At 38.3% G+C, this 18671-nt stretch overlaps 1 protein-coding gene across 4 annotated transcripts in view; it reads left to right on the top strand.

Moving 5' to 3' along the window:
• The window catches only part of robo1 (roundabout, axon guidance receptor, homolog 1 (Drosophila)), a 1485956-nt gene that overhangs the window by 1298050 nt on the left and 169235 nt on the right, over positions 1-18671 (top strand). The window lies entirely within an intron of this gene.

The following is an 18671-nucleotide window of genomic DNA, read 5'->3' as shown; positions in this document are numbered from 1 at the left end:
ACTGTAAAGCTAAGCAGATTACAGGCTGTGGTCAGGGTTGTATTGTACTACACCATCAGACAAAGAGAGCTTGAGTGAACTGGATGCATTTCCATAAAAATGTTCAATCTCAAGATCAAAAAGAAAGTCTGGAGTCTTGAAATAATACAGAAATGAATGCACAGCTTGATTTTATGACCATTACATCTGTTACATCTGTCTCTGCAATGGGTTCCAAGTCATGAACCATAACAGCATGAATATTGAGCACTGGGGACTTTTGTGATATGAGATTACTCGTTTTAAAAATAAAAGCATATGCCTTTTGCTGTTTGGCAGCAGGCTATACTGCACTTGTGATACACGTGCAGTATGACAAACAAGAACCGTGAAATGTTTTTAAGACAAGCTTTTATGTAACCTGTAAGATAATCTCTTAAAAAACATAACTGCACTTCCTTGTTGTTTGTATAAAACCAATTTTTTATGATTTTCTAATATTGTAATGTGCTTCTTTCCTAATTGTTTTAACTGGTACAAGCTATGATGGGCCGGTACAGAACCCTATCCAAAGTTAGATCACAACATATGCTTGATGCTACCATAAAAGGCCCTGTCAACCCTATACTGGAGTCAACAGCTAAATAAACTAAATTATTAATGAAATGTTCAATATGATAAACCAAAAGTAATAGCGTGAAAGAACCAATTAGCTATCAAAAATGTGCTAGTCCTTACTACATCAGCGGAAAACGAACAAATAATAAAAAAGTCCAAATTCTAGATGTTCACAAGAAATGTAATGATTTACTTCACGAGGCAAAATCACATAATAAACAATAATACTTGTATCAAATATATGAAATATTAAAAAGTGTGCTTCAGTTTAAATGTTTAAAGTCTAAATATTCTCGCCTTTAATAGAAATGTGTTATTTTTTATACCCTCGGATAGGGATCCATACAGGTCTAAATCCCTAGAAAAGGATCAAAATTCAAAAATAACACCATATTCATAATCGCTGACCTTGCAATAGTCTAAAACAATGCCCCACATGCTCATTTCTTTTGTCTTACAGCGTGACATCAAACACATTAAAGCGCCTGGACCACCGGTAAAGATTCAAATATCAAAAATAGGAACATATTCCTGATCAGCAACCTCAAAAGAGCACAAAACATGCCTATATTACTAACCCCCATTTTTCAAAGTTTTGTGAAAAGTAACTTTGAACCCTCGTTTCCCATTTGGAGGTGGACCCCTGGGGTTGGCTGATGCACAACTTCAAGTCCTTCTGATCATTTTTGCTGAAGGCACCTGTTAGTTTATGCTGTAATTTGTTGCGCAAAATTTGTCCAAAATTGGCTTAAAATGAGTGTTTTTAGGGTCTAGCGGGCCAAAAATAGAGGGGACCCCAAAAAACCCTGACATCATTCATAACTAGACACAAAACAAGTCAATTGGAACATCAATTGGGGTTTTCTCGTACCAGTGAGTGAGGAGGCGGACAACAAATAAACTGAAGCGACTTCACAGCGTTCATAAATACCCAATAAAGGGGAAACAGAAGTACTGAAGTTAGCCATTCCAGAATGTTTGTTATCACTTCTCAGAATTGATAGTTGTCTCCAGTCACCATGGTCCTAAATATCATGGAGACCCTGAAGGGGTGGGTTCAAGAGGCCAATTTACAGGAATTCATCTGGGTCACTGGATTGCAAGGAAATTCTTTTGTTGTACCCCCCGCAAAGCTCACAGAATGCTTGTGCACTTGACAGTGGTTATAGATGTTACGGATGATGAAAGATAATTAATTTAAATTATTTTAGTTTAATATTTTAAAATAGATTAACGATTACATGCATTACATTTGAAAAAATTAGGTTACATTTTAAATGCGACTTTAAATGATTTTACATCTAATTGTTTAACAATTTAATACTGGAAAAACTTGATTTCCAGCATTGAGTTAAGCATCAGCACCTAAGGCTAGGGGTGAGCAGTCTTGGTTCGGGAAATTGTGCGCGCTTTTTCCCCCCCCAAATGATTTCTTAATTAAAAACAATTAGAAAAAAATTAGACAAACAATTTCTTAATTAAAATTTAATGGGTTTGTTGGTGACTCATGGATAATTTCCTTTTAGTTAATAAAAGAAAAGAATTTTACATTCTTGACAAGGATATAAATTAAAATGAAGCCAAAAATGTAAACAATTAAGAGACTCCATGTGCTCTGAAAGTCACAGCAGCATTAAGTGTCTTTCTGAATGATGTCTAATGCTATGGTGGTAGACTCTGCCAACGACCAAGCCCCCAGTTTCAATAAGCAGGTTATAAAATGTATAAATAGATTACTGTGTAGTGCAGTGATTAGTGCCGAACCACTCAGTTCCGAGGAAAATTTGTATGAATTCCACAAATCTGCGTGGGTTTTCAAGTGGATAGCCTCACATCTGAAAGCAGATAGATAGATAGATAGATAGATAGATAGATAGATAGATAGATAGATAGATAGATAGATAGATAGATAGATAGATAGATAGATAGATAGATAGATAGATAGATAGATAGATAGATAGATAGATAGATAGATACTTTATTAATCCCAAGGAGAAATTCATGTAACTTCATAAATGGAGATTCATGAGCGATTGTGGTAATGTGCAGGTCAGTTTTTGCATTGCGTCCAATGCTTCTTTGATCTCCATCTAATTCAGAATTTGAGCAAATTCAGAAATAAACAAAGGAATCAAACAAAAGAATGAAGTACAGGAATGGTTTCCTTTAGTATTTGGACCTCTGCCTGTCTTTACACTACTAGATAATACATCTGAAAATGAGCACTGCAAATGGGTCCATTTAGTTGTGAATTATATACGCTTACTTACATTTTGCCAAACAACCCTGAAATGGATTAAGCAAGCTTGAGAATGTTGCATAACTCCATGGCACATCACCTACTCTTTCAAACAGAAGCTTGTGTTTTGGGGTGGAGTGGTGGCTCTGAGGCTAAAGATCTGCGCTGGTATCCCGAAGGTTGCCAGTTCAAATCCCCATCACTGCCAAAAGAGATCCTGCTCTGCTGGGCCCTTGAGCAAGGCCCTTAACCTGTAATTGCTCCAGGGGCGCTGTACAATGGCTGACCCTGCGCTCTGACCCCAAGGGGTATGCGGAAACTACCAAATTCCTAATACAAGAAATTGTATAAGGCGAAATAAAGAACAAAAAAAAAAAAAAAAGGAGTCATATTACAGGCATTAATCAGGAATGCAGTAAATTTTGTATACTTAGATGACTGCCAAACTAGCCATCAAAAAAATTACTGCACATAAGTGAAGTCCCCCTTTTCAAACATGTAGTGGGAGATCACCAGGGATTTGTCCTACCTGTTATAAAGTTAAAAATCAATATATATTGTATTATTCGTCATTACAGGTACTTGTATATAAAGTACCTATATAAAATCATCACACCTCTTTGACATAATCCCTTTTTCTGTACTACAACCTGACATCAAAACCCATTAAAAATCTTTTTTTTTATATGATATACTTTTTCAACCCCAGAATGGAAATTACCTTTTTGGATGATATTTGGAGGTCAGAGTACAGGGTCAGCCATTGTACAGAGCATTGTAGAGCGCCAATGGAGCAATATTCAGGTTAAGGGCCTTGTTGAAGGGTCCAGTAGAGTAGGGTCCCTTCTGGCAGTAATGGGGTTTGAACAGGCAATCTTCCAGAGATCAACGCACTTTTTTTTTCCAGCTCTATTTATATATTAGCGCTGAGGGTAGTGTTAAAGTCAAATTCACAAAGACAATTCAGTAGTATGTTAAGAATACCTTTAGTAACAAGCGTGGAGTTACTCAGTGCATGGAAGGAGATGACTGACTGGTTACATTTCTTAAGTACACTTGTCAGTTACAAAAGTACGTGATTAGCTCCATTTCTCATGTGGTGGAGAGTTATTGATAAAGTATGGGAAGAATACCTTTATTAGAATTATCTTAACTTTATTAACACACGTGTGGAGTCACTCAGTGCATGGAAGGAGATGTCTGGCTTACAGTTGCTTGTTACACTTCATAAGTACACTTCTCAGTTACACAAGTACGTGATTAGCTCCATTGTCATGTGGTGGCAAGTTACTGATAAAGTATGGGAAGAATACCTTTATTAGAATTATCCTAACTTTATTAACACACATGTGGAGACACTCAGTGCATAGAAGAAGATGACTGGCTTACAGTTGCTGGTTACACTTCGTAAGTACACTTGTCAGTTACACAAGTACGTGCTTAGCTCCTTTTCTCATGTGGTTTCGGCTTACTGTTAAACAAGATCCATGGAGCCAGGATTCTGCTACACTAGATTATACTGATTTGCTTATCAATCCTTGTCCTTGTGCTAAAGTAACAGCAGGGACTGAGTCACAGATCAATGGCTTTAACTGAAATGCTTTGTAAGAGTGCTAAAGGCAAAAGCTAGCAGTTAACAAAGGCAGAAGTCATTCAAAGTAATCAAAATAGTGAAAATTATATTTATCTGTAAAAATCAACTTTCGTAGTAGCATGAAAAGTGCTATATAAGTGTAATTTATTGTTATTAATATTATTATATTATGTAGAATTCAAGTAACAATAAAAGACAACTGTTCTGAAAATCCATTAATAATGAAAAACTAGAATAACAGGTTTGGAAAAGTGATCAGTCCTCTAATGCAATACTTCGTATTTCCACCTTTTGCTTTAATGACATTCGACAGTCTGTTCTGACATGTCTCTACCAGCATTGGGCACCAGGATTGGGGAATATTTGCCCATTCTTCCTAGCAGAATTGTTGCAGGTTCAATCAAATTTTGACATGAGCTGTTTTGGACTGCTCAATTCAATTCCATCCACAGTTTTGCTATTGATATTAAGTCAGAGCTCTTACTTGGCCACACAAGGACGTGATGGTGTTTAAGCTGGAAAGTCAACAACCTGCCCATCTTCTGCGGTCCAGTTTTTTTCTCAAGAATTTGGGTGTAAGTGGCAGCATCCATTTTCCCATTCGCCCTGACCAATCGCCCAGTTCCTGCAGATGAGAAACACCTCCAAAAAATAATCTTTACAGTAGGTGTTGTGAGTTTTAGCTACTGCTCTGGGTTTGGTTTTCGCATCTGACCATAAAACATTTTGCCACATTGCATAGGAATCTTCCAAGTGTTTTTTGTTTTTTTTGAAAAGCACAAAAGAATCCCAGTATTGGGCTTTTTCAGAAGTGGCTTCTTTCTTGCCACCCTCTCATATGAGCCAGCTTTGTGTAAAACTTGTGAGATTACCGTCACATACAAAGACTGACCAGTCTCAGCCATGAACACTTGTAAGTCATTCAAAGTTGATAGATTCCCTGATCAATATCCTCCAGTCTCAGTCGTTTAGTTTGGAGGAACAATGTGATCTAGACATGGTGCTGGTGGTGGCAAACACTTTCCGCTTCTTAGTAATGTTCTGAACAGTATTCAGAGGGATAGATAAAGCCCTAGAAATCTTTTTGTGTCTTTCTGCCTTTCCATAACTTTATCCTGGAACCCTTTTGAAAGCACCTTTGCCACCCATGAAAATAAATCCACGCATTGCCATACAGTACAATCAGTGGAATCCTCAAGGAACAGTCATATTTATTCTGAAGTAATCAGAACCACCACAATTGATGATAATTAGGAGACATTTAGCCTTGGTGTGTGATCTGGAAAGTGATTGGTTGAGCCTGAGGAAGTTGATACTGATCACTGTAACAAGTTGATCTCTTATCCAAACTATTTCACTAATTCAATTTTAAAATTTCTTAAAAAGTTATTTTCTTAAAAAGTTATAATGTGGAAATGCAACTAGAAATAGTTAAAATCATGTTCATTTCCAAGGTTTAATATGACAAAAGATAAGGATTTTGACAGGAGGATGATGATTTTCCATAGACACTGTATTACCTCCTGTTGTTGACGTGCTCACTCATACAACTGCAACCTTCAGTCTTTTCTGATGAAACGTAAAAACAAGCCTTGCAGCGTATAATTCTCTTATTTGTTCCCATGTCTCCTCCTCATGTGGGAATTTACGGCTTAATTAAAATCAATTAAATGATTTAACTGCTCAAAGATATTAGTCAGCAGCCCATCTGGTCCTTTGACGGCTACATTAAATTTATAACAACAGTTCTATCTGACATTGACAGTCTGTCGTAGTAATGATGCACTGTTTTATTCTATACCTTCTTCATTTAAATCTACAAACAGTATTAAAATGCAGAATGAAAAATAGAGTTAACCTTATTAGAATCTCATCAATCTATTTTAGCATCAGCTTATTCCAGCGCTTATGCTGTGAAGGTCTAGAGTTTACAAAGCACATCATAACTGGACAAATAAATGCACAATAACACCATACCGGCCCCATTGCCAGGAGATAATGTAAGGTCAGTGTAGGTGGACGCCTTTGGATGTCTTGGACTAGTGACAGGCAGACCACAGGGTTTACGGCTGTAGCATTATATGTCAGAAATCGTGGTCAGTAACACAGAGGACCCCAAGGAACTGCCCTGGGTGTTTTTCTTATCACCTTATACATGTCAGACTTCAGATTCAGTCCTGAGATACGCCACCTGCAAAGGCTCTTGGGATGACACTGTAATCTTGGAATGTAAAGTGATGAAGGATAAAGCGAGAAGCAGGTATTATATTCAAAAAAGGAGAATTGCCAAATAAGAAAAGCACTATAGTAGTAAAAGTGACAGTCAACAATTTAGAATTGCTCAATAGCACAAAACTACTAACAAAACCTGAATAATACAACAAAATAATTAATGAAAAAACATTATTAATTCAAATAGCACACTATAAAATTTATATATATATATATATATATATATATATATATATATATATATATATATATATATATATATATATATATATATATATATATATTAGATGAAAGGCAAGTTATTATGCAAATAAAAACTGTTCATTCTTTATTGGGGCTGAATTAGCCTACAGCATTATTGTACAGTGTGTTTATTGACACTGTATCTATGCTTTGTGGTTTTGCATTCCAACTTTGGGAAATTTTCATTTGCATAATACCTTGACTAAGTTCCCATAAGAAATTAAATACATTAAATAACAATTACAATAAGAAGCTGAATAGGTCCAAAATATCTTGGCTATGGGATGAAAGGATTTGGTTTTGTGATTTTGCATATTTCCATTTGACTAGCATGGGTGACTCATCTTCTTGGTGGCAACAGTCTTGTGTGAACAACACTTTCTTTATTGTCATTTATTTTCAGGAAAATTTGACCACAACAAAGTACAGTACAACAAGATATTAGAATCTTAGAAACAATGTGACAAGAGCTGGCCGTTCAGCCCAACAAGCTCATCCATCCTGATTATTCAAAATAAAACCTCCAGATTTGAAGGTCCCCAAAGTCGTTCTTGGCAATTTATTTTATGTGTTTATTGTTCTTTGTATAAAGAAAAGCTTTCTAATATTTGTGCAAAATCTGCCCTTAACAAGTTTCCAACCATGTCCCTGTGTTCTTGACGCAGATTTAATTTTTGAGATCCACTGTACTAATTCCTTGCATAATTGTATACACTTTGATCATGTTACCTCTTAATTTCTGTTTGCTTAAACTGAAAAGGTTCAACTACTTTAATCTTTATTCATAGTTCATACATCTCAGTCCTGGAATCATCTTAGTTGCTGTCCTCTGGACTTTCTTTAATGCTGCTTGTAATGTCTGAAAAAAGGGCAGTTAGTTCAGAAAGCAAGATAAAGAAAATAGTTAATGCACAGCGAGGGTCAAAACCAAAAGTCAAAAGAGAGAACGTCAGAGCCTGTTCGTAAACCAAAAGTCAGTCAAAAGGCAGAGCTTTGCTACAATATCCAGTAATCAAAATAACAAGTAAAGTGAGACAGAAGGTTTGGTCCAATCTCAGATACAAAATGGCCTTCAGGACCTCCTTTTTACCCTTCACTTACTAATGCGATGTCATGACCCTAGAAAGCATGCCCCTAGCAACCTTAACCTGCATCGTGACAACTGAACCCACAAAATGGGCACCCTCCATTGGCTAAGCAAACTGATGTTCATTTCTAAATAAAGGCTCCATTTAAGAAAATAACCACAGAATTTAATGCCCCGAGTGCATACACCCCAGAAATGACACCTAGATGGTATTTCTAGACTCAAAATTGTGTGGAAAAAATTCAAAAGAAGCTCTAGTCATAACACTGCTATGTCTGCTTATTATATGGAGACCAAAACTGAACACTGTAGTCCAAGTGAGGCCTCACTGGTGTGTTACAAAGCTTAAGCATAACCTCCCATGACTTGTACTCCACACATTGTAGTATATAACTTAACATCCTATTAGCTTTCTTAATCACGTCTTCATGTTGACTAGATGTAGATAGTGATGAGGCCATTATGACTCGCAGATCTTTCTCATAAGGTGTACTTTCAGGTTTTCAGGCCTCCCATTGTGTATTCAAATTAAATATATGTAATATGGTCTTGTCCTTTCTAAAAAGAGACCTTTTACCGCCAGACTGGACCTTAGAATTTGAAACTGACTCACTTCTCTTCACAAGCAAGCTTGATGGCCTGAATGGTTTTCTGTCGTGCGTCAAATTTCTTACTTGTTAGGCTTTCCAAGCTAGAACTTAGACTGGAATTTTTATATTCCATCTTTGTCATTTAGGAGAAGAGCTCTTCCTCTCTACCATTCAGAGATGTTGGGCTCCTGACAATACACTGCAGGCCTACTGGTGGACATCATCCTTCTTAAACTGTATTATGCATCAGACAGACGTTTTCTGCCTTGAATATGCATGATGAACACATTTATACCAAATATTAGGCACATCCTATTTGTTCTCTCCTCTCTGAACAAAATGAAATCATTCCACCTTTTTCACCACTACGTAAGGTTTACCATCTCCTGGCTCCAGGTATATTAGTAGACTTCCATCCATTGGACCACTGACTGAACTTAAGCTATCTGGCTTTAAGGTTGCAGTGAACCTTAGCCATAGTAGAATTAGAGGCAGGGCCCAACCGTGGACAGAAGATGTAATAGGAAGAATTCACTCAAAGTTACTTGAGCATTATCGGGGTTAGCAAAAAGTCAACACACTTAATTAAATGAAGATAAATTCTAAACAAGTTTTCATCAGTTCTTCCAAAAAATAATTTATTTTTTCTATTTTTAAGTTAAATAAGATACCCTTTCCTTACTCTGTTACGAATATGATAGGGAGACATACTGAAAATACAGCACAAGTTACCTTGACAGTTTGTTGATTCAGCAGGGATGTCCTGTCAGATGTTTCTCCAGGTTTTTAGAGAGTTTGTTGTGAATGGGACACTTAAAAATTATTTTCTTAATTTTGCAATACCAAAATCTGTGTATGGAAACTTTGTGGGATTTATTAATTTTTTTCTTCTTTGGGAATAAGTTTACTTTGTTATTTTTATGATTGCACCATTTCTTGACATCATTTTGTTTTGATTTTGTGGGTTGTGTTATCTAAGAAGCATCTCTTAGTTGCTAGGGGACGGGTGTTTCTATTCATCCTGACATTTGACATCATCAATGTGACCATTCATACACTAGTCACGACATTCCACTCATTATCAGCGATTTGGATAAATTGCTAGACCTTACTTTGTGTGCTTCTAATGTTGTTATTCAAGTTTCGAAACTCTGGATTTTCCTATTCTAACAGCGATCTTGCTTAACATTCTGTTTTCTGGTGTTTTTTGGCTTTCTCAGTAACAATCCCTTTTCGATATTTTGATGTTGACTCATTTCTTTTCATTTTCCTCAGAATCCTGACAGTACAGCATTATTGAGATCTCTACACTATCTGATAAATAATCATTAATTTTATTTCTGTAAGCTCTAAGCATGTGACATTCCCAAAATACGTGAGTCAAAGAGGCAGCTTCCTGATGGCTATACTACCAATGGATGAGAGGAAAGCAGGCCACAAGAGCAAAAAAGAGGGATTAGGAGATAAACATTTGTTGAAAATGCACATAGAGGCCTAAGCCACAAGGACTGCTGAAGGTTCGTCAAAACCAAAATGCTAAAGTTGAAATAAACCTAACCAGAAATTCAAAACCTGGAATGACCAAAGAGCAAATGCACACCAAAATCTTTTAGGAACTTTCCACAATCTTGAATGTCACATAATGTTGGCCTAAAAAGCATTACATAAGTGACATCCAGAAACTGTGGCCCCTCACAACCTCTTGTCATGTCATGGCAACAGAGACACAAAATGGCGGTGCTCAAGAAAAAAGAAAATGGTGATGTGGTGAATACAAAACTTAACATTAATAAAAATGTACATTTTTTTAGAGACAAAATACAAAAGTAATAACAAAATTTGAATTCTCCGATATCCAAAAAAATCTAAAAAACATACTTGACTGTAAGAAAAAATGTGTTACAAATAGAAAACGTTTTAAAATCATAGCAGTAACAGAATCTTGACGTGGGTATGGTTTGGATAAATTAAATTGAAAAAAAATGAATGCTTGATGTACAATTTTGAGGTGAATTATACATAACATAACAAGCCGCTTAATTTTTTAATTTTCATAAATTAATGAATTGTGTGTTTTATCAAAGGCTTACTACCTTTCCTTATGCAAACTCTTAATAAAAAAGTGGTGTACACTTCTGAAAAATCCCATTTCTGTTGTTAAAGGAAGGTTGGGAAAGTCAGCACGGTTTCTTCTTGCTTGTCATTAAACATCTTTGTTGATGAGATGTTATACTTTAATCACATCTATTCAAAGTATGCTGCCCACTGTTGACAGCTCTTTGCATTGCACCACAATTAAAGAAAAATGCAAAATCATCCAATAAAATAATCAAAGATCGTGCTAATCCAGTCAGTACCTGTTTGAGTCACCCCACGTTAATTTATATGTGTGCGTGTGTCTGAGACGTGTCGTCAAAGTATTTAAAAAAAAATAACATGCTCACGTAGAAAAAGAAGTTCCATTCTGTTTTTTTTTTTTGCCATGCCTACAATGAAAGCCTGTTATTTCTGAATTTAAATGGATAATTACTGCATTCAATAAAGGAAGTCAGTGCTATCATACAAACACCACTAGATAACCAATCTTGTTTCCTCCTGTCTCTGAAATGTCTAATTAGACTTGGCCAACCGCACCCACCCCCTCGCCCACCACCTTTCACAAAGCACTAAGAAGAGAGACAGGTAGGACTTTGCCAACATCATTGCCTTTTCATCCTCCTTCCCTTATTGTTCCCAAAGGAAATGAGACATAACAAAATGACTCTCTGATAAAGGCATACTTATGGCATCAGATTGCGCTGATAACATTACAGAACGCAAGCGAAACTATAATAATCTGAAGTCATCTAAGGAATACCTTAGGAAACACTTACAGCTTTGACTCATTTTCAGAAAATCAGTGACCTCTCCCCCACTTGAAGTAGTCCATGACTGTCATCAATTACATGGCTGCTTAAATTTGGTTATACATAAATAACAAGTCACGTCTTTATCATCCAGGCCGGATAAAAGAGCTTGTTTTATTTTATTTAACTTTACCGTGTTTAATTCATGTGGTCCAAGGAGGCATTGGGATTAGAAAGGTTTGGGAGGTGGATGCCAAAAAATGGTGCTGGGATTTGTAAATCACAAGTCTGATTTACTCCTATTTGATTTGTATGCTGCAGTGATAGATCAGTTTATTGCATTAAAAAAAAATAATACTTCGTTAAATGGATAGATAAATGGAGTGTGACTGCTTTATACTGACTTTACAGTTCTCTTATTTCCTTGTTGTCCTGGTGCGACAGGATCACCTAACGAAATCAGTATCATAGTATAGCGTCAGATGTACAGTAGAAACTAATCAGCCCTCTATCCTTAATCTACTCAACTTAACCATTTTGGCATCACTGGGACGCAGTGCTGGGTAGTGACCGAAAGAACGAGATCGCGAATACAAGCGGCTGAAATGAGTTTCCTCCTTAGGGTGTCTGGGCTCTCCCTTAAAGATAGGGTGAGAAGCTCAGTCATCCGGGAGGAACTCAGAGTAGAGCCGCTGCTCCTCCGCATCGAGTGGAGTCAGATGAGGTGGCTCGGGCATCTGATCAGGATGCCTCCTGGACGCTTCCCTGGTGAGATGTTCTGGGCATGTCCAACCGGAAGGAGGCCCCGAGGAAGACCCAGGACACGATGGAGGGACTATGTCTCCCGGCTGGCTTGGGGACGCCTCGGGATTCTCCCGGAAGAGCTAGAAGAAGTGGCCAGAGAGAGGGAAGTCTGGGCATCTCTGCTCAAGCTGCTGCCCCCATGACCCGACCTTGGATAAGCGGAAGAGGATGGATGGATGGATGGATGGATGGATGGATGGATGGATGGATGGATGGAACACAGTGCCTATCCATAGGTATATATTACAGTAATCATATACTAATCATTATAATAAGAATTAAAAAAAAATAATAACAATATTAATATAAACAAAAATGCAGCAATAGCAGTACCCAAGAAGAAACTGAAACTATGCTTGATGAATTTAAATAATTTGTTTCATGAACTGGAGATATAGACAATGCGTTTTGTTAAAATGTTTTTTTTTTTTTTATTTTATTGAATTTATTAAAATCAAATAACATTCTATACAAGCAAGTCAGGTTTTACAAAACTAGGTTCGAAACTAATCAACCCCCTCCCCTGAGAAAGAGAGCTAGACCAGGGGTGGGCAGATTCAGTCCTGGAGGGCCACAGTGGCTGCAGGTTTTTACTCCAACCCAATTGCTTAATAAGAAGCCCTTATTGCTCAAGTAACACTTCAGCTTCACTTTAGTTGTCTCGCTCGTTAAGATTTTGAACCCTTATTGCTTATTTTAGTCTTAAACAGCTGTATTCTTGGTTTTTAATTGCTCCTAATTAGCAATACCATGCAAATAACAAAAGAAACCAGCATTTCTCCATTTAGCTTGTTTTCATTTACACCTGTGTGTATTTATCATGCACTAGTTGGTTTAATTAAATACTTGGAAGGAAAGTGAAGAGAAAAAAGTGAAGCACTGAGAATTACTCATCTGTTTTAGACTTCAAATCATTTGGATGATATCCTTAGAAAGGAAAATAAATCTAGGATATGAGAATGACTTGACATAGCAGAGTTAAAGCACTAGCAAGCCATGAAATTAAATAATTGACAAGGATTGTTTTTTAATTAAGCAACTGGGTTGGAACAAAAACCTGCAACCACTGCGGCCCTCCAGGACTGAATCTGCCCACCCCTGAGCTAGACCAACAGAATAAAACTTTAATAGTTGGAAAAATGAATAAATAAATATGTAAATAAATAAGAATAAAAAAGGGAAGAGAATTTGCTTCTCAATTTAAATGCTTATTCTAAAATGTTATTGATTAGATCCTGCCAGGTTTTGAAGAACTTTTGTACAGACTGTCTAATTGACAATTTGATTTTTTCCAGTTTCAAATAGTATATAACATCAGTTACCCACTGACTTAGAACAGGAGAGTTAGGATTCTTCCAGTTGACCAAGATAAGTCTACGTGCCAATAGTGAAGTAAAGGCCATTACAATCTGTTTGTCCTTCTCCACTTTAAGCCCATCTGGAAGTCCACCACACTCAGCTGTTAGTGGATTAGGAGGGATTGTGACACCAAGGCTGTCTGAAAGACATTTAAAGATTTTGGTCCAGAATGATGTTAATTTGGTGGAGGCCCAGAACATGTGGCCCAGTGAGGCTGGGACTTGATTGCAGCGTTCGCAGGTTGGATCTTGCCCTGGAAACATTTTAAATGAGAGAGATGTGGTAAAATGGTATTTCTAAAGGGAAGCAATTTCAATCCACACTAGCATTTTTACATTGTGTACGAAAAGTATCCCACACTACATGACCAAAAACATAGATAGATAGATAGATAGATAGATAGATAGATAGATAGATAGATAGATAGATAGATAGATAGATAGATAGATAGATAGATAGATAGATAGATAGTGTGGAAGACAGCCCTGACACAGACAGGTAGACATGTTTAAAAGCACCACCACACGTTCATTTACAATGCTATTATTTACAACTGTGCACCCAATCCCCCAAACTCCCCCAAAGTCCAGGCCTTCTCACAATGCAATGCCTTCTTCAGACCTCCTCCACTCCTCTCCACCAAGCTCTGCCCTTCTCCTCACCCAACTCCAGCCCCCGAATGGAGGGAGGTGGCCCCTTTTATCCCCACCCGGACGTGCGCCAGGTGCCTCACAATTAGCTTTCGCCGGCACTCCCCAGTGTGGCGGAAGTACTGGTTGCACACCCGGTGTCCCTGGTCTTCTTCCCCCCCCAGCACTTCCAGGTGTGGTGGAAGTGCTGAGGGCCAGGGCTCCTCAGGCATCGGGGTGCCCCCTGGCGGTGACCACGGGCCACTTCCAAGCTCAGTTCCCGTGGTCCCCAAAGCCACCAGGACGGTCGCCCCCTCACGGTCTGGAGGAGGCGTAATCCCTCCTCCGGTCCTTCCGGGCAACCCGGCTGGGTTCCACCCCCAGCTGCCTGTGACAATAGATCGATAGATACTTTATTTGTCCCCGGGGAAAATATGAAATAGCTGTTTGCCTAAGCAAGGCATGTGCACATCAGCTGAAAAATCCTAGAAGGTATTGGAACACTGTTGGCAACAGGATTTATTGCAAAACTGTACTGACTGGTAAATTATTTGCCTTTTCGTCATATATGCAATATTCAAACTGTACAACATTGCAGATGATACCAAGTTTTGTGAATTGACAGATAATCTTGAATCTGTTGAATCATTAGAGAAGGTCTTGGACAATGTACAGGTTTGGGCAGATTTGTGGCAGATTAAATTTAAAGTAAGTCAATGTAAAGTATTATATGTTGGAAGTAAAAATGTTAGGTTTGAGTACACAATGTGAGTAATGAAAATCGAAAGTAAGCTCTATGAGAAGGATTTCGGAGTTGTAGTGAACGCAATACTATCAACTTCCAGACAGTGTTCAGAAGCCATTAAGAAGCCTAACAGAATGTCAGGTTATATAGCATTATATAGGGAGGTCTGAAACCTGAACCCAGGAGCAATAGTTAGCTTGTCACTATAAACCTCCAGGCAGTGCACAGAATGTTAGGTTATATATCACACTGTGTGGAGTGCAAGTCAATGGAGGTTACGTTTAAGCTTTATAATGAGGCCTCGCCTGGGGTACTGCGTTCAGTTTTGGTATCCAGGATGCAAAAAGGACAAAACAACACTAGGAAAAGTCCAGGTGACAAGGCTGATAACAGGACTGCAGAGGATGACTTACCAGGAAAGGTCGGAGGAGTTTATGGCGGGTATGGCCGTAATGCCATAACTGACGCTCCCTCACAATGCAGGTAATGTGCCTCATTTTTGGACTTTGTGAGTGACCACTCATTCAACACAAAGTCAAACCAGCAGTACCCAAGGATTCTCTGAAGAGACACAGTACCAAAGGAGTCCAGTCTTCATCTCAGGTCACTGGATAATGTCCACGTCTCGCAACCATATAGAAAGACAGCAAGCACCAGGACTCTAAAGACTTGGACCTTCGTCCTTTTGCATAGATATTGGGAGCGCCACACACCCCTGTCCAGAGGCTTCATGACCCCTCCTGCTCTCCCAATCCATCTATTGACTTCATAGGAAGAGTCATCAGAGACAAGAATGTTGCTACCAAGATAAGTAAACCTCTCGATGAGGTCGATACTCTCTCTGCAGACAGACACACTGCTGACGGCTGTGCCTAAGAGGTCATTAAAGGCCTGGATCTTGGTTTTGATCAAGACACTCACAAGTCCACACATTCAGAGTCCTCACTCAGTCTCTCGAGAGCCCCGATCAGAGGCTCCATTGACTCAACGAAGATCACAGCATCGTCGGCAAAGTCAAGATCAGTGAATCTCTCTTCAGCAACAGATGCTGGAGGAAATAATCCTCTGACGATTCCCAGGCCAAAAGATCAGCCAGTGCTCTTCTGTACATTCTAATAAAAATAAATGTGTCTCCAGAGAATTCAAATGTGTCTAGGTCTCCAGCACTGATCAAAATGGAGTGTAAACTGTAAGCTTTTGGGCTACTGACCCCATGCATCTCATTGCGTGGCCCAACTCCTCATATGCAGGATATGTGGCTCAATAATACATTCTAATTATTTTAAATTCCTTGAGTGACTAACTTGGCAAATCTTAAATATATGATGTTTAACTTTATCAATCTTTCAGTAATGCCTTATGAAGTCAGAACATTGTGTTTGCCCTGTATTGCCCTTAGGCTTGCTGAGTATTCTGTTCTTGTAAGTAGTCACACACAAAGATAGGTATATTTATTTTTCTTAAATGGATGGATTTTAAACCTGTAATTATGACTGAACGTCATAACAAGTGATAAATATTATACATGACAGTATTACGCAATAGACCTCAATTTTACAAGACAAGCAATTCAAATCGTAAATTAAACACCTGATACCTCCTGATTCCATATATTTTAATAATACGCCTTATACAGCACAACATATTTAGGTTAAGAATTAGTTTCTAATAAACAGCAAATGATCTCTAAAATTGCAATTTTAAATTCCGCCCCACTTGATGTCTTTATGAAGTTTGCACACCTGTGTTATTCCCTTCATATTCCAAAGATGTGCAGTTTTTATTACTATTTTATTGTACATTTGGCTGATTCCTTTTTCCAAGGTGACTTACAATGTAAGTATCCATTACAAATGTTTGTGACATTTGGGGTGTGATCATGAGTCAGCCTGAACCCAAAATATTACCAGGTAGTCCCAGGTGTAATGAAACAAGACAAATGAATGTCAAAGAGCAGGTTTAATGGAAGGAGCAAAAGAGCGTATAGTCCCGGCAAAATATTAAAATCTAAGCCTCAATGCAAATGAACGTCCGTGGCTAACCCATAAGGTGGCTGTCCTACATTCCCACTCCTTCTCACTTCTTTCACTTACCCCTCTTACACCCCACATACATGTCCATGCCTCTCACTCCTCTTCTGACTCCAAGCTCATCTCACTTTTTGTTTCCTGGCTTATGTTTAGTTTTCTGATTATAGTTTCTGTTAATTTTGAAGTAGTATAATGTGTGTATTATTTTATATTTACTTTTTTTAATATGGTTATGTTTATTATTTAAGATATATATATTGTTAGATCCACAAGAGGTAGACCCACCATTACATCACTGTTGAGGGACTGTCTTTAGCCTGTATATTTCAGGTTCGGGTGAGCGTTTTTGTGGAATGTTCTGTATTTTTGTGACTTTTTGCTATAGAATATGTTTTACTTAATTGTGTTGTAAGGTACTGTATATCCTTTTTGCCCTTTTTATTTTATTTCTCTTTGCTCAGCCACCCCCTAGCCCTCCCCCCAACCCCCTGGCCTGCGCCATGCGCCGGGCACTTCGGGTCTCTGCCGCTCGCATTGTGAAGAGGGGGGCTGAACCCCAAGGAGATGCCGTCGCTCTTCCGAAACCCTCTCTTAAACGGTGATACAATGAGAAACAAATACAGTTTTTTTTTTTTTTACCTTCTCTTTGCTCGATCAGCTGCTGGCTTGCTGCTGCTGCTGCCGTGCCATGTGATCTGCATCTTGTGTGGCACTTTTCTGTCATATCACCTATGTCCCTATATTCAATCTCTTTTACCTTTCCATCAATATCACATTGAATTTTAATTCTGTGTTTGGAATTACATCATGACAATGCCACTCATTACTGCCCGTGAGTGAATATCATTTTTTTCTCTCTACAAGAAATAGATAGATAGATAGATAGATAGATAGATAGATAGATAGATAGATAGATAGATAGATAGATAGATAGATAGATAGATAGATAGATAGATAGATAGATAGATAGATAGATAGATAGATAGTGTGGGATATGGCCGGCACGTCATCCCAGCCAACACCCCCAGGCCGCCAGGTGGAGCCCTTCCTGCAGCATGGAGGTGCCCCGAATGCCAGCAGGGAATACTGGATAATGTAGTTTGTATTCCCAGCCCTGTTGGATACCTTGGGGCCCGCTAGAGGACGCTGCAGGGAGGCACAGAGACTATTTGCCTTACGCCCAGGAAGTACGTCAGAGTGACATGGACAAAGGGAACGATGTGCCTCCTGGGTGAAAAAAAGAAGGATTTTTTATCTGACCCGGAAGTGTTCCAGGTCACATGGACAGAGAGGGTGAAACGCTTCCGGGTCAAGGACTATAAAAAGGACAGTAAAACACCAGAGCGTGGAGCTGAGCTGGGTGGAAGGGTGGCAACGCGTCTGGGAGTGGAAGATTGTGATTATTGTATTATTGATTATTATATGAGTATAGTGGAGTGTAGAGTGCTTGGTGCACATTATTATTATAAAATAAAGTCTGGTCTGAGGGTTCAAGTGGTCGACAGTGCCTCTATCTTTCACAATAGATAGATAGATAGATAGATAGATAGATAGATAGATAGATAGATAGATAGATAGATAGATAGATAGATAGATAGATAGATAGATAGATAGATACTTTATTAATCCCAAGGGGAAATTCACATACTCCAGCAGGCAGCATACTGATACAAAAA

This window comes from Erpetoichthys calabaricus, chromosome 4 (assembly GCF_900747795.2).
Source record: "Erpetoichthys calabaricus chromosome 4, fErpCal1.3, whole genome shotgun sequence".
In the NCBI taxonomy this organism is placed as follows: Eukaryota; Metazoa; Chordata; class Cladistia; order Polypteriformes; family Polypteridae; genus Erpetoichthys; species Erpetoichthys calabaricus.
Note: the sequence above shows the minus strand (reverse complement) of the source record. Positions and strands in the feature narration are given on the sequence as shown.